Raw genomic sequence first — 14,387 nt, 5'->3', positions numbered from 1 at the left:
CAGCATTGCAGGAGTCATTATCCAATAGCACTGGGCATTTTCTATTTTTGTATCACTATGCCTCTCTTTGTTGTTCCAGACCGACTGACAGTGTGTATATTAATTGTTAATTTTTTTCCATTGATACACCAGTAAGGCCCCGTTTACACCTGGTATTAAGTGTGTACACTCTTGTAGTGTAGACACTCATGGTTGAATGTGATCAAACACCCACAAAAGACCGCCTCCTATCTTATCTAATTCTAAAACCATACTGTATCTAGTGCATTCATTCAATTTTGTAATCCACCACAATACTAAGTGTATCGCTGCATCTGAATATGCCTTCTTCAATACTATACAGTAAGTAAAAACCGTATGCCAGATAAGCAGTATATCCAAATTCATAATATTCATAAAACTGTAGGTGAAATGTACCAGATTGACTTACTACCGCTGCCAAGATATTAGAGTGCACATTTTATGGACATTTTATTATTATATTAAGCCAAGAACTTGTAGGTCACATGACAATGACAATAGTACAGTACTAAACTCCTGAAACATTAGTGCTTCGTATATTAGAGCAGTCGTTGCAATTTATAAAAAAAAAAACATCAATTAAATCTGTATGTGGGTGTGTATGAAAAAATCATTAACATTTTCATAACTGTAACTTATTACATTTATTTTGCAATTTGATTACATAATTTAGTTACATGTAACTAGTTACTTCCCAACACTGTGTACTGCTTCATGTACATTTTTTTAAATTTACATATAATATTCCAAAATAGCCTTTTCCCCCCTGAGACCGGCCAGTACTGTTTCTTTCAGGCACCCATCCAGACTCATTTACAAGTCTATTGTTTCTGCAGTGTATTGGCATGTTACACACCTCATTTCACTAGGAGATTTCACAAATTACTTACAGTACTGTGAAAGTAAATGTAACAACTTTGACAGCCCTAACTACCGACTTTGAAACTTGCTCAGAAATATAAAATTGGATAAGAATATATATATATTTTTTTAAAGTATGAGCTGGATTTAGAGAGATGTATAGATGTGAAGCTACATGCACTATCCACAAATTATATTCACTGAATGTTTTAGTAAATTATTAATTAGGGGAGCATTACTAAAATACACAGACTCACCCTGGTTACCATAAATTTGTCAAATATTCAAGTACTGAAACACGAAACCATAACAAGTACATGATCAAGTTGCCTTGATGTGTCCATTTGGAAAAGATCCATTCTGATGCCAGTTTCACCTCAGTTCACAAACAGAAAAATGAGGCAGAGATGGCATTAATTGTGGACAGCAGGTTCCTCCTCAAGTACAGAGTTCAAACTCAAGACAAAGAGACTGCATTGACATGCATAGCATTCCATTTTCTCATTCAACATTGTTCAGATTCTTCCCATATTTGCCTTCGGGGACTTTCCAGGGTGGCTACAAGGCTTGTGTGTTCAGTTATTCACATGGCCTTTGACCTGATTGTCTGTCCACATAAAATCAAGAAGAATATGATTGTAAAGTACATTTCAAATATGTATCTTGATATGATCAGTGGCTACTTCAACTTTGCTTAGGGTTCAGTTCATTAATAATTCTGTACAGGAGTGATTTTCATCAATTTATTCAGAAAACAAAATCAGGTTTTGTTGCACATTAGTGCTTTTGAAGTATGTAATACCAAAGTACAACAGTAGGCCTAAATAATTGTAAGCCATTAGTTGTTTTCTTCATGGTGTACAAATGGAAAGGTTTAGTTGCTGAAAGGCTCTGTATTCAAATGGTGATGACAAGTGCAGATTCCAGGTAGGTTTCTCAGGAAATTGCAGTATGGCATGAATTTCTGTTCTGCTCTTGGACGAAGAAGATGCTCTCATGATGACTTTGAAATTTTTCTGCCAGACTGTACCTTTATTCTATACCAAAGGGTATATGGCTATAGCCCCCCTAAAAATGGCCTAGCGACGCCTATGATTCTAGGCTTTATACAAAGTTAAATGTTTTTGGTCTTGTTCACAAATTAGATTTAAAAAGGTCTTATACAAATGGAGAAAGACTTTGAACTGAAATCATTTTTCTCACACAAATCTATGATTTGGCTTTAGATGACTTGTATATAAAAAAAATTCTCTTTTAAACTTGGTAGTGTAAATCACTTTCCTTTTTTGAATGGAAAAGCGCAGCTTGGACATTCAGCTAAAAATCTCCTTTTGTGTTTTTGAGTGAATGATGACAGAGTTTTCTTTTTTGGACTAAACTAAATCTTGCTGAACAAAAATAACAGAGACAGAACCTGAATCCATGAGCCCACAACACTCATTGTGATGTAGGAGGCCCATGGGGAACATCTGATTGCTCTACCATGGGCCAGTAGTAACAAATAGATTCTGAAATACTCCTATGTGTCACAGAAGAGGCAGAGGGAAGGCTGGGTCCAGGGCATGGCCTCCGATTAGACTGCAGGAGTGAAGCTGGGAGAGCACTCAAGCTCTGCTGAAACCCCATCAATCAGTCCCAGATAAAAGACCTGAGCGCAAGACCTGTGTTCAACAGAGAACCAGAGAGTCAGACGAGCCATAAAGGATTTCCTCTGGTGTTAACCATCCAGAAAATTGCAGGAGCAAATCTCAGTTCTGAAGTGTTCAAAAAGGTTACGGTTGTTCCTGGGTTACCAAGGGCAGAAAGAAAGGAGGTATGGAGAGGGACAACTCGATATTCTTCAGACATCCGCACAATACTACAGGGAGTGAAAAAAGGGCAGATGTGTTTGAGAAAAGCAGACTGGCAGTGTCTGGCAGACTTTTTTATTAGAAGAACAAAACATGAACTCCCTTTTCTCACATTCTCTTTCTGTTGTGCCAAGCACATCATAATTATCAATTATTAGTCTCGATTTAATCAACATAATTGAGACTGCAAATCTTGACTTAAATACAAAAATCACCATCAGGACTGGCTCATTATTAAAAATGTTTATATTTTGACAGTCTGTTGTCAGTTTGCATGCTAATTCTGTTACTACATTGACTACACAAACCAATCTTGACAATCTGTATCTGGTCACTGTAAGTGTAAGAAGAAAAATAATAAGTAGTTTATTTCAGGACACTGGGAGTCTTGCTTTTCTTCATCAGACAGTCCTGCAGTCCCTCAGAAACTCTGCTGGATGCAACAGCCTCTGGTCAGCCTTCAGTCACGTTACTTCCCTCACACCACTGGCAGAAAACCATATCATTATGGTAAAGCTGCAATCAAACACAATAACAGCCGTTTGTCTAACCAAACCTCAAAATCTTTTTCATTTTTTGAATATGAACTCATCATGAATGTTATGGCCAGCAAATGAGTATTTTGTATCTGTAAAAAAAACAAGCAAATTAAATGGACAGCTCACTCCAAAAATGATGTCATTATTTATTCACCCTATTTATTCAGTGGAAACCAATATGTTTTAAGCTGTTTTTGCCCATGGAGCACAAAACATTTTGCCATGGACCACTGACTTTCACTGTACTGTGAACAAAATCACTGAGACATTGTTTGTTTCCAAAAATATCTACGCAAAAGAAAAACGTACACAGGATTTGGACACTATGAGGGTATAATGACATTAGCCTTATCTTAGCCTCTTGGTATAAAAAATCTGCACATGCATTGCACTGTGCTATTTGAACAACAGGTTAAAGATGGAGGTGGGGGAAATTTGTCAGTTAAACAGACCTCCTCTTTCTTCAGTGAGATAAGAAGAGGATCAGTAAAGCCCAGACTGCTCTGTCTTCCGGCTTAATTGCAGATGTCTAATAGCAGAGCTTCAGACTGCAGTCAAGGAGGCTGTTATCAGAAGCATAACACAGCATGGCCAGAAAAAGAGGCTTTTTTGTGTCAAGGCACATTCTGTGGTCAATCAATACAGTGTGTAAATAATCTTCTACAGCAGCATGTTAGAAGAGTCCAGGAGTAGGAAATTAATTTTGTTCAGCTCAGAAATAAAACAATTTGTCAATATTAATTCAGCTTTATCATGTTCCAACCCACATGATGTACATTTTATGAAGAGTATAAAATACTATAAAAGTATCACAAAAGTAGTCTGTATCTCAAAAATGAAGAGTGTTTCGAAGTGATTCCAGGGAAAAATTACTTTGGTTCCCCAGCAAACCTTTCAGTGAACAGTTCTTAAAATAATGCCTGTCATGCAACTCTAGATGGCACAGTCTGATGGGTTGCAAACTGATGATATTCACAGTGCTATGCTACTTGACACAAGCTGATTGGTTCATGTCGCATACACAGCAAATGAGCTTACTGCTGTTCATTTAAAAGGCTGGTTAGTATTTACTAGAAGTTCGCAGCATGCTTTTAGAGTTTCTCTGAAAACTTCCACCTCCCCAGCTCCACCTCTATATATCAGCTACGGGTTGTTTTCTAAGCTATTTGTGCAGCAGTAGTATGTCTTAAATACTCACAGCACTGTATGGGCATATGTATTGGCAGTAGCAAGTTCATGTACTTGCAATGCAGCAGCAGCAATAATCTACAACAGCAATAACCAACAGCAGCAGCAATTCAGCAGCAGCAGCATAGCAGATCTATCCCGCCAAATCGATATAGACCAAATAAATAGTCATATCCATTAACAAGCTAACATTTTCTGAGAGCTGTCATGATAGAAGTTAATTTTTCCTTAGAAAATAACATTTTATTTAAGGAACCTTTTTTTTTTTTTTTACAATGAAGAAACTTTTGTCATATAGAAAATTTCCATGAATTTTAAAAGTTCTTGGACCAAAACACTTTATTCTTCACAGAAGACCATCCAGTTTACTGTAGCTCTCTTTTTCCATCAAACTAGCACATTGTGTTTAGTTATGACATGAAATAAACAGTGATGTTTGTTTTGCAGTGTGAAACTAAGCACAATACATAAAGGCACCATTTATGAATCTTGATTGTGAATGTGATTTCTGATCTAAATGGTTAGAATTTTGGTCTGTTTCTTACATAATGTTATTGAATGGTTTCAGAACATTGAGAGCCAATCAGAATCCACCTGACTTTAATGAGCTTGCGCATTTAAAGTGGCAGATGAAATAATTGTAGCATGTACTTGTATATCTATAAATTATGTATAATAAACAGAATGTTACTGTGCTTTGGTGTAGTCACTAGTTATTGTTCTCTCTATAGCTATCGTTCTTGGTGTGAACAGGTCTATTATGGAAATGTATAGATGAATGAGGTTTCACCTTGCATTTAAAAATATCCCCACAGGGATATTCAAAATTCCATAGGAAATAATAACAAAATTTGCATTTCTGAATGAATGGTGAATTGTTTATAGAATTAAAACGGACATCATAAGATAAAGAAAGCTGTTTTTTTCCTTTCTGATCATGTTCACCTCATATTTCTGCACATAATGTTTGACCCCACATTCTTGAAGTAGCTTTTATCCCCTTTCCATTAGGAGCCCCCCCGCAGATGAATGATTAAACTTGCGTGTGTCTTCCAGCTGTTTGGCTTTCAGAGCGCTACCACATGAGCTGCGAAACCCACCCTTAGAGTATCCCGAGTAATCCCCCCTTCTCCCTACCGCAGAGTCCCCTGCCCAACAGCTGACACCTTCCCACACAACACCACCAGGGTCCCTTTAAACATTAATGAGATTTAAATTACGACAGGTTTAATTAAAGAAATTGAGTTTGACTGGGGAGAGATATTTCCCTGGAGGGACCTTTCATCCCTCTTCCTTAACAGGCTTTCAGTGAAAAGCATTTGCCAAGTACAGTTATCCCACAATGCCAGGTGGTGAGATTGAGAAAGAATAAACACTATCTTTTGGCATGATGACCTGGAACAAAGTGGGAATATTATGGCAGTGTACACTACCAATACAGATCCTAATTTTGTCTGCTTTTTATTACAGCTTAAAAAATACAGCAGCAATAAAGAGGCTGGGAGCGTAACTGAAGAAAACTGGAAGAAAACACAGGAAGATTTCATGCTGTGTTCTAATCTTGAAAGCCACAGAAATTTCACACCTACTCCATCAGTGTGGAGAGCAGATCCTTTATCAGTATGAGCCTTTGGAAACCACACCAGGCTCTTATAAGAGTGAAGTGTGCAATTTTGTGTCACAAGTAGCTCTAAATGGATTTGCAAAAAGTAATGATTGTTCCAAACAGGTTTCCCAAAAGCTTCTAAAGTCTCTTACGAAGTTAGCAAAGGTTTGGTGTATTTTTCCATATTTTTTTCTCTTAAATACAGTATTTGTATTCAGTGTTTGAAATAATAGGAATACACTGCCTGACACAAACGTTTGCCGTTTTGATTTTAAAAGTAAATACTTAAGATTTTAGGATTTAATCTTTTTTTTTTTTTTTGCTGTGATTAATATGTTACTGGAAAGTTGTATGTTTTGAAACAATTCATTTAACCCTAACTGAAGTGTGGAGCTTTTCATTTCTTAAACAATGTTGGAAGACCTACACATGGATGACAATGTCAAGATTCATTGTACCCAAATTGTGAAATAATGGTTCAGTGAACATGAGGAACCATTTGTATATGATCTAGCCACCACAGAGTCCTGGCCTTAACCTCAATGAAAGGTTTTAGAATGTGAAGGAGTCGACATTAACGCAATGCTTCATTTGCTAAAAGTGCCTGCACTTCAACATCCATATATTTATCGCTGTTCATCATACTTGCGAAATAAGTTGACACAATGTTAACAGTGTGTTTACACTGCGTTTTAAATCATGGCGGGTGAGGGCGTTTTCGAAGGCGTCTGGCCAGTCAGTGTCAACTTACGTCTTCTTACGTCAGTGTCTAGTTATGTCACGGTTAGTCCCTTTGTTTGCATTGAGGTTAAAATGGCATGTTCAGATTTGTGACATTACTTTTTATGTAATGTTACAAAATTAAACACTGCTGTTTAGTTTCAAAAGTTGTAAAGATGCTTTTCCCAGAACAAATTTAAAATGTATTTGCTGGTTATGACATTTTCAGTTTTATATATATATATATATATATATATATATATATATATATATATATACACACAATTTGAAATGATTTGACACAATTTATGGTGCAGCCGTATAGTATGCATTCTCCTTTCTACTTATCTAATTGTGATTCAGCAGACAGAGTTACAGTAATTTGGTAAGAGGCGCCAATGGAAAGCATTCTAAACAGAATGAATAAATTTGAATAATTTGTAGAGAAGCAAAATCAACTAATCGACGTAAAAAAAAAAAAAAAATTCCTATTACAATCATGGTAAGGGGTTGGATTGTACTTTTTTGTATGACCAGGTGGTCATGTGTCATCTGTCTAAATTCAGCAAGTTGTAAAAGTATTAAAGATATTTAATTAAAAATTTGAAATCATTTTTGCAGCATAGCTAAAATCTGACAATACTGAAAAAATTTCTTCTGCTGCATTGTTTATGTCCCCATTTCCCTTGTGAAGTAACAGAGACGCTCAACCAAGAAGATATATTAGACAGAGTATTATTTCAGGAGTCTGTGACAGAAAACACTGCATCTTTTGAACCTTTTCAATAAGAAATGAGCTTTTGGAAAGGGAACGCAAAACAAAATGTGATGAGTTAGAGAGCGAAACATGAGTAAGACAGCGAGCAGGTGGCAGAGGGAGAGACAGAAGGAGAGGGAACACTGTATGAAGGAAAAGTGCCAAAGAAACTATGGAGGCTCTGATTAGTAACGCCTGGATCCACATGTCAGCTGACAAAGATATCAGGTTAAATTTAGCAGAGGTTCTGTGAGGCAAACAGAGTATGCCAGAGAAAACAACACTCCCACCGTCTCCATTATCCGACCTCATATTTCAGCCAGAATTCGTTTGAACTTATTTAGCCAGAGACTGGAGTAGCTTGCTTGCTACACTGCTTAACGTTAAAAACCATTTACATTTGACAAAAAAAGATGATGGAAGATGTTTGCCCAAAGGAAATAACGTCTGCAGGATGCACATATCTTCCTTTATAAGCAGGATGTCAAGTGTTTTGTTTCACTGAGGCTCAGCAGAAGCTTTTTTCACTCTCATCCATTGATTTTCCCTTTATTAAATTGCAGCTCACAAGACATTTGTACATTCCCTGTCCACTGTCAGTAGTAAATGTTTTCCCTTAAAACCATAAAAATGTCAATTCTGTCATCATTTACTCATCCTCGTGTCATTCCAAGCCTGTATATCATTCTTTATTCCACTGAATAATAAAAGATAATTACTTGTCATTATTTTCAATGCAGTTAGTCCCTATGAGAGACAAACGCTTTCAAACTTTAAAAAGGTCCATATGACTCATGTGCTACTCATTTGACAGCTTTCTGTGATAAAAAGCCCCAAAAAATTTATTCACCAATAATCTTCCCCTCCAGTGAGCTGTTAACCGAGTCAGTGAGATCAGGGCCGGCTCTAGGTTATTTGGTGCCCAAGGCGAGAGAGATCCCCCACCCCGGAAAAAACAACTCCACAGTTATTCCATAGTTATTCTTTTTTTTTTTTTAAATGTTCACACAACAACTCTTTAAAAGCAACAACCTGAAGGATACAGTAAAAAACAATAGAGAAGCATTAAGGTCTCACCTCAAGGACAAGCAGTTATAGTGTTTTCATTTTAGGTTTGGCAAAGTTAGAAAAGATTGTGGGCTATTTACACAAAGAGTGGGTATACGGCGTATACCTGCGTATCACGTAGACTACTCCACTGCTGTAACACAGCATGTTGTTGCTGTTAGCTCATAGCCTACCGCAAAAAGTTCCTTTGGTAAATTGATATAATAATAATAATAATAATAATAATAATGCATTTTATTTACTGTTAAGGTGTAAAAAGTTGTTGGTCATCCTCGTCTTTATCTCCTCCGGGTAGGCTGTGAGCTTGATGATATAGTCTACATAAGTTACCTCTGCTTTGGGCCCGTTTTTCTTCCACCTTCTTCCTTCGTTTTCGGAAAGCCGATCCCGATGGCTTGGGTGTTCTTTTCATCATAATAGATTATATATATATATATATGATCATTTATAGCCTACAACCGCCAAGGGTGGGGGGGCTTTTACCACATCATTTAAAGCGCTAAAACCAGCTGTCAGATGTTTTCGCGCCACTCCCGGTTGCTGAGCAACGCGAGTGACTCAGTCGTTTTTTAGGATTGTAAATCTAGTAAAATAAATGGACAAATACAAGCAGTGTGTGGACAGTGCACAGTAAAAGTGTACAGCGTGCGCGCAGCTTTCATAATACGATACATACATTTAATTAACTTTTTTTATAATTCTGCAATTTTGCGCCCCGTCCAGCAAATGGCGCCCCAGGCGGCCTCCTGTGTCGCCTATTGGCAAAGCCGGCCCTGAGTGAGATGAACATGAGAAACAGATCATACAGATTTGTGAATGAATCATTAACTAACAAATTCATTGAAAAGTTCTGACTCAAAGGAACAATTCATTACTGAATCAGACATCTTAACTTTGGCAGAGAAAATTTATAAGAGACATGCCACTTCCTCAATCCTCAATACAACTATATAAGAAAAACCCATAACGGCAAAGATGGCGGTTGTATGCACATGTCCCGCCCCTCCTGCTGGAAAGCCAATCATCTGCTTTTAACAGTCAAGCCGGGAAACATTTAAGTCTATTGTCTGGTTCCACTGACGTATGCGCACAGTTGACAAACCCTTGCGCATGCGTAGTAAAAGTATAACCTGTGGGGAAAAAGGCGTTTTAAACCTTATTTTGGGGCAAAGTCATCAACATTTTTACTGCTATTTCTGTACATGCAGTTTTTATGTCCCGGCGACCAGTGCAAGTGCAGTTCTGACTCTCTGCCCATTCATTTAGATAGGAGCCTGGTCTTGTTAGTCTGAAATAGCTGCCCGGAGGCGTTGCCAAGATGGCGGCCGAGTGGCACGACTTGCCTAAAAGGACTTTGACTTTGGTCATGAATGATTTAAGCAGAGGTTAGATTTGCTTAAACTTCTCGTGTTTTATTTCACAGAGCTAAATAGTTTTGGGTGACCTACATCTTGGCCGGCTGCAGGATGGCACACAGAACAACGAGGCAGATACAGATGCAAGCCATGCATTATTTAGAAGTAACACTAAAAATGATTTCCCGCTGTCCCCCTGTGAACACTGTGCTACACAGATGCTGCTGTGAAACTGGAGAGGGGAAGATCTGCCTGTTTAAATATTTACTAGGAAATCTGCATATAATTACCACATGAATGTCACATAAACAGACACCTGCAAGTTCAAGTTTTCCTTTCCTAATAATATACACAAAGAAATTAAAAAATTATCTGAACAGCTTCTTTTTTTATTAAACTATTCATCAAAGTTTGGTAGACCCAATTTTTAATTACATACAATTCAATAAAAAAAAACAAAAAAAAACTTACTTAGATTTGCCTACTATGAAAATTTGGGGTGTAATAATCGGTAAAAGTAGGCTATTTATTTTATTGCTAATATTTTTCTTCGTCAAGGATGCACATGCATTCTAAAAGTCAGTTTAAGATATTCAGCTGAAGATTCACTTCCCACATTTGTTCGTAGGGCATTTCCAACTTGTCATATAAACCATCCACATTTATTCTTGTGAATCAAAGCTGAATTTTCAGATTCATGATTGCTGCAGTCTTCAGGGTCACAGAATCCTTCAGAAATCATTCTATGTTGAAAAAATCTTTATCATCTATGTTGAAAATAGTTCTTTCAATAAATAAGTAAATATAGTAAAAAAAAATGAAATAATTTAGAATAGTGTATGTGCTAACTGAACTTTTATTGGTCCTGTACTTTTGGCATATATTTAACAATTTATAGATGCCTGTACAGTCTTGACAATGGCGAAGCCACTCTTATTCAAAGTTTCAACAGAAAAACCCAAACCTACAACCCATGCTTACCTAAACCTTCAGTGCTAGAGTTTTATAGCCTTGTGAGTGCTGAAATTTCCTTCAGGAAATGCAAATCTGGTTTTCCCTGCAGTGCTGCCGTTAAAACCCTTTGCTGTTCTAGGATAGTATCATCTTGCAAATAAATCTCACTGCTTCAGTTCGTACTGAAAATAAATGGACAAGTGGATGGACTCCACTTGAAATGCCATCCATTCAATAAATATATTTTTCCGTACATTTAATCTGCACTTACTGGATTTCCTTCTGTTTGTGCAGATCAGCAGCAGCAGTGCACTCTAGTTTAGAAACTCAAGCCTATTTAGAGCAGTGTAAAAAGACAATAAGGAAAATAAGTCTTTCTACCTGCTTCTTAAAGTGACAGCTCAGTGTGGAGGGGCTGATGACTCATACTGCAGTAATAAGCAGCTAGTTTTATTGAAGCGTGACGGTGGAGAGCATCCATCTGTGTGCCACAGGCATGTCCTGCTGCTGTCGCTGATGAGCTGGGGAGGAGCTGTCCATGCCAGTCATCTCATCACTTGGTGATGATGGAAGTCTTTGCCAGATCACCTCATGACATGTCCGCGAGATCACAGCCAAAGCATCCCAACAATGGGTTCAGCCGAAGCACCGAATACATAACAACTATCGTTAAAGCATCTCTGTCAGGCCACTTTGCATCTCTGGCCCCTGCTTTGGCTCATCAGACAGACGTGATCATGATGCCAACTAGCCCTCGGAGCACAGACGCTTTGATCAGCAGACAACAAGCATCCCAGTGCAACATTTCAGCACATACTGAGATACAGTTACACATATGCTCGTCATTGTTCTCGAAATAGATCAATGTGCAATATGCTACATCATAACTTTTGGCATCAGTGACACGCTCTTGAAAAGCTATGCATCATTCTCACATGCAGTGCTGTTCAAAAGTTTGGGGTCAGTAAGGTTTCTGTTGTTGTTTTAAGAATTGAATACTTCTATCCAGAAAGGATAGTTTAGCAAAACAATTGAATAATAATTCTTAAAAAATAAGTTCAGTTACACTTTATTTTAAGGTGTATTTATACATTTAAGTACTGAGTATTATTAAACTACATGTTCTATATGGTAAGGGTTTGGCTTAGGGTTAATTGCATGTAAATATGCATAATTTATTGTTATTATAATAGTAAGTACATGTGATGTGTAACAAGGACACCTTAAAATAAAGTTCTTTTGAACATTAAAAAATTCAGTCAAAACTGTTTAAAATAGTTGGTTTGTCTTTGTTTTATTAAAACATATATTAATACGTTTTATTTTTCAGTGATAGTAATTTAATTCATTTTTAGTATCACATTTACTAGTAAATTAAACATTAAATGTGTTAAATTAATCCATTCATGCAGATTATTCAACAAAAGGTTTATTAGTAAACTCTAAACTGTAACATATTGGTGATTTGCTGCTTGAGAAACTTTTTATTATTACAGCAATACAGTGTCTTTTTTTTTAATTGCTGCCTTGCAGAACCTTCAGTATACTTTATTTTTTTTATAACTTTTGCTTTGTTGAAAGAACAGTTGTCTTGAAAAAAGAAAGCAAACTGGATTTAAGCAGCAAAAACTGTGTGGAAGTTCCAGATTCACAGCAAGATCATTAGTATATAAGATCACATATGTGATCAGAGACCCTGGGCATCTTTCTTCTAGTGTTTTAGAAAAGTCTCATTAACACCTTTCTTTTAATGTTATCTCTTTAAGTTATAACTGTGTCTTTAATTGCTTGGCATCTTTAGTGTCTTAAGGATTATTTCACAGGTGCAGTTGCAATAACTGTTTATGGTTTGTTTAACAAGCATGAAAAAGTTTTTTTTTTTCTCTTTATAGAATTGTTCTTAAAATACAGTGTCCGGAAAAAGGTACGTTTCTTTTTTGGTGAGTGTATATGGGAAGTGAGAAGTGGCCCACATGATGACACTGACTGCTAGAATGCACAGATGAATGCATGCTTGGTGAAGAAAAATGTCAACACTAAAATAAATACTATTCAAAAACATAAACATGTCACTGATTCCTAACTGAGCTAAAAACATTATGCAGATTCATTATAAAGAGTGCAAATCACAATCCTGTACGAGATCCTGGAGGTGCAGCTTCTGTCAGATTGCCACAGCACCATAAAAATGAGCCATGAGCGTATTTCACCTTGGAATGTTTATAGCATTCTTGAATTACTTAAACATATTGATTTACACACTGGCAGCTAACAGTGTGCCGCTTTCTATTTCTGCAGTCATTACGCACCAGAGTAGCAATTTGTGAGCATGCAGAACTCAGTGACTTTCAGACCTGTGACCTGCTGGGAGACTTACCTAACCACACAAGCAGGCAACCCTAGTGCACACACTCAAACACATACATCAGCCTTAAGTGCAGGTTGTGACCACTAATTAGACTGATAAATTGACTTTGGATACCACATCAAGCAAGGAGGTTCTCCTGCTTATGCAATGGTCACATTGTCAGCAATGACAAGTTAAAGCTGTCATTTATGTTTTTGCAGCGCTAAATGTGACTGGAAGGCTCTCTGAAATGATCCATTAGAAATATTTCACTCAAAAATGAAAATTTACTCACCCTCAGGCCATCCAAGATGTAGACAGAAACAACAGTTAAAAGTTAAAACCTCTTAAGGATGGATTTATTTCTTACAAACACATTAAATGATGGACTGGAGTGCTGTGGATTACTTGTGGATTATTGTGATGTTTTTATCTGCTGTTTGGATTCTGACGGCACCAATTCACTGCAGAGATGCACTGCTTAGCAAATGATGTAATACTAAATTTCCACAAATCTGTTCTGATAAAGAAACTCTCAACTACATCTTGGATGGCCTGAGGGTGAGTAAATTTTCAGCTAATTTTTATTTTTGAGTGAACGGTTCCTTTAAAATATTTGTCTTGTTTGAACTATACAGGGTTAAAGTTCTTGAAAAATCCTAAAGCCAGAATTTGAGCAATAGTAGTGATACTTAGCAAATACCACTAATAATAATGTAACCTCTCTGCACTCTGCTCTGCTTCACCTAAGTACAGTAACATATTGCAAGCACTTCAAAGACTTTGGAGGGGCTTCAGAGGAGTCAGATGGGAGGCCTGGGACAGGCTTTTGTCCATCCTGTCGTCTGTTCTTCAGTCTCACCGAACTTTACAGCTGGTGGTTGAGTCCTCTGGGAGCATCCACATGCGAGCAGCCAGGTGTTCAGGAGTCGGCCTGCTGCGACCGATGACAGACATGCTGGGAGCGTGGAGAGTGGCTCAGTTAGTGCCCGAATCTGTTAGTGCCATTAAAGCCACTGCGTGTCACGCGGTCCCTTTAAAATCATGCCAACTCTCAACATGTGCTTGTGTAAACTTTTAGAAAAATTTGTTATAAGAATACATCTAAGATCCCAGCCATA

This window comes from Carassius carassius, chromosome 1 (genome assembly GCF_963082965.1).
Source record: "Carassius carassius chromosome 1, fCarCar2.1, whole genome shotgun sequence".
Classification (NCBI taxonomy): Eukaryota; Metazoa; Chordata; class Actinopteri; order Cypriniformes; family Cyprinidae; genus Carassius; species Carassius carassius.
Note: the sequence above shows the minus strand (reverse complement) of the source record.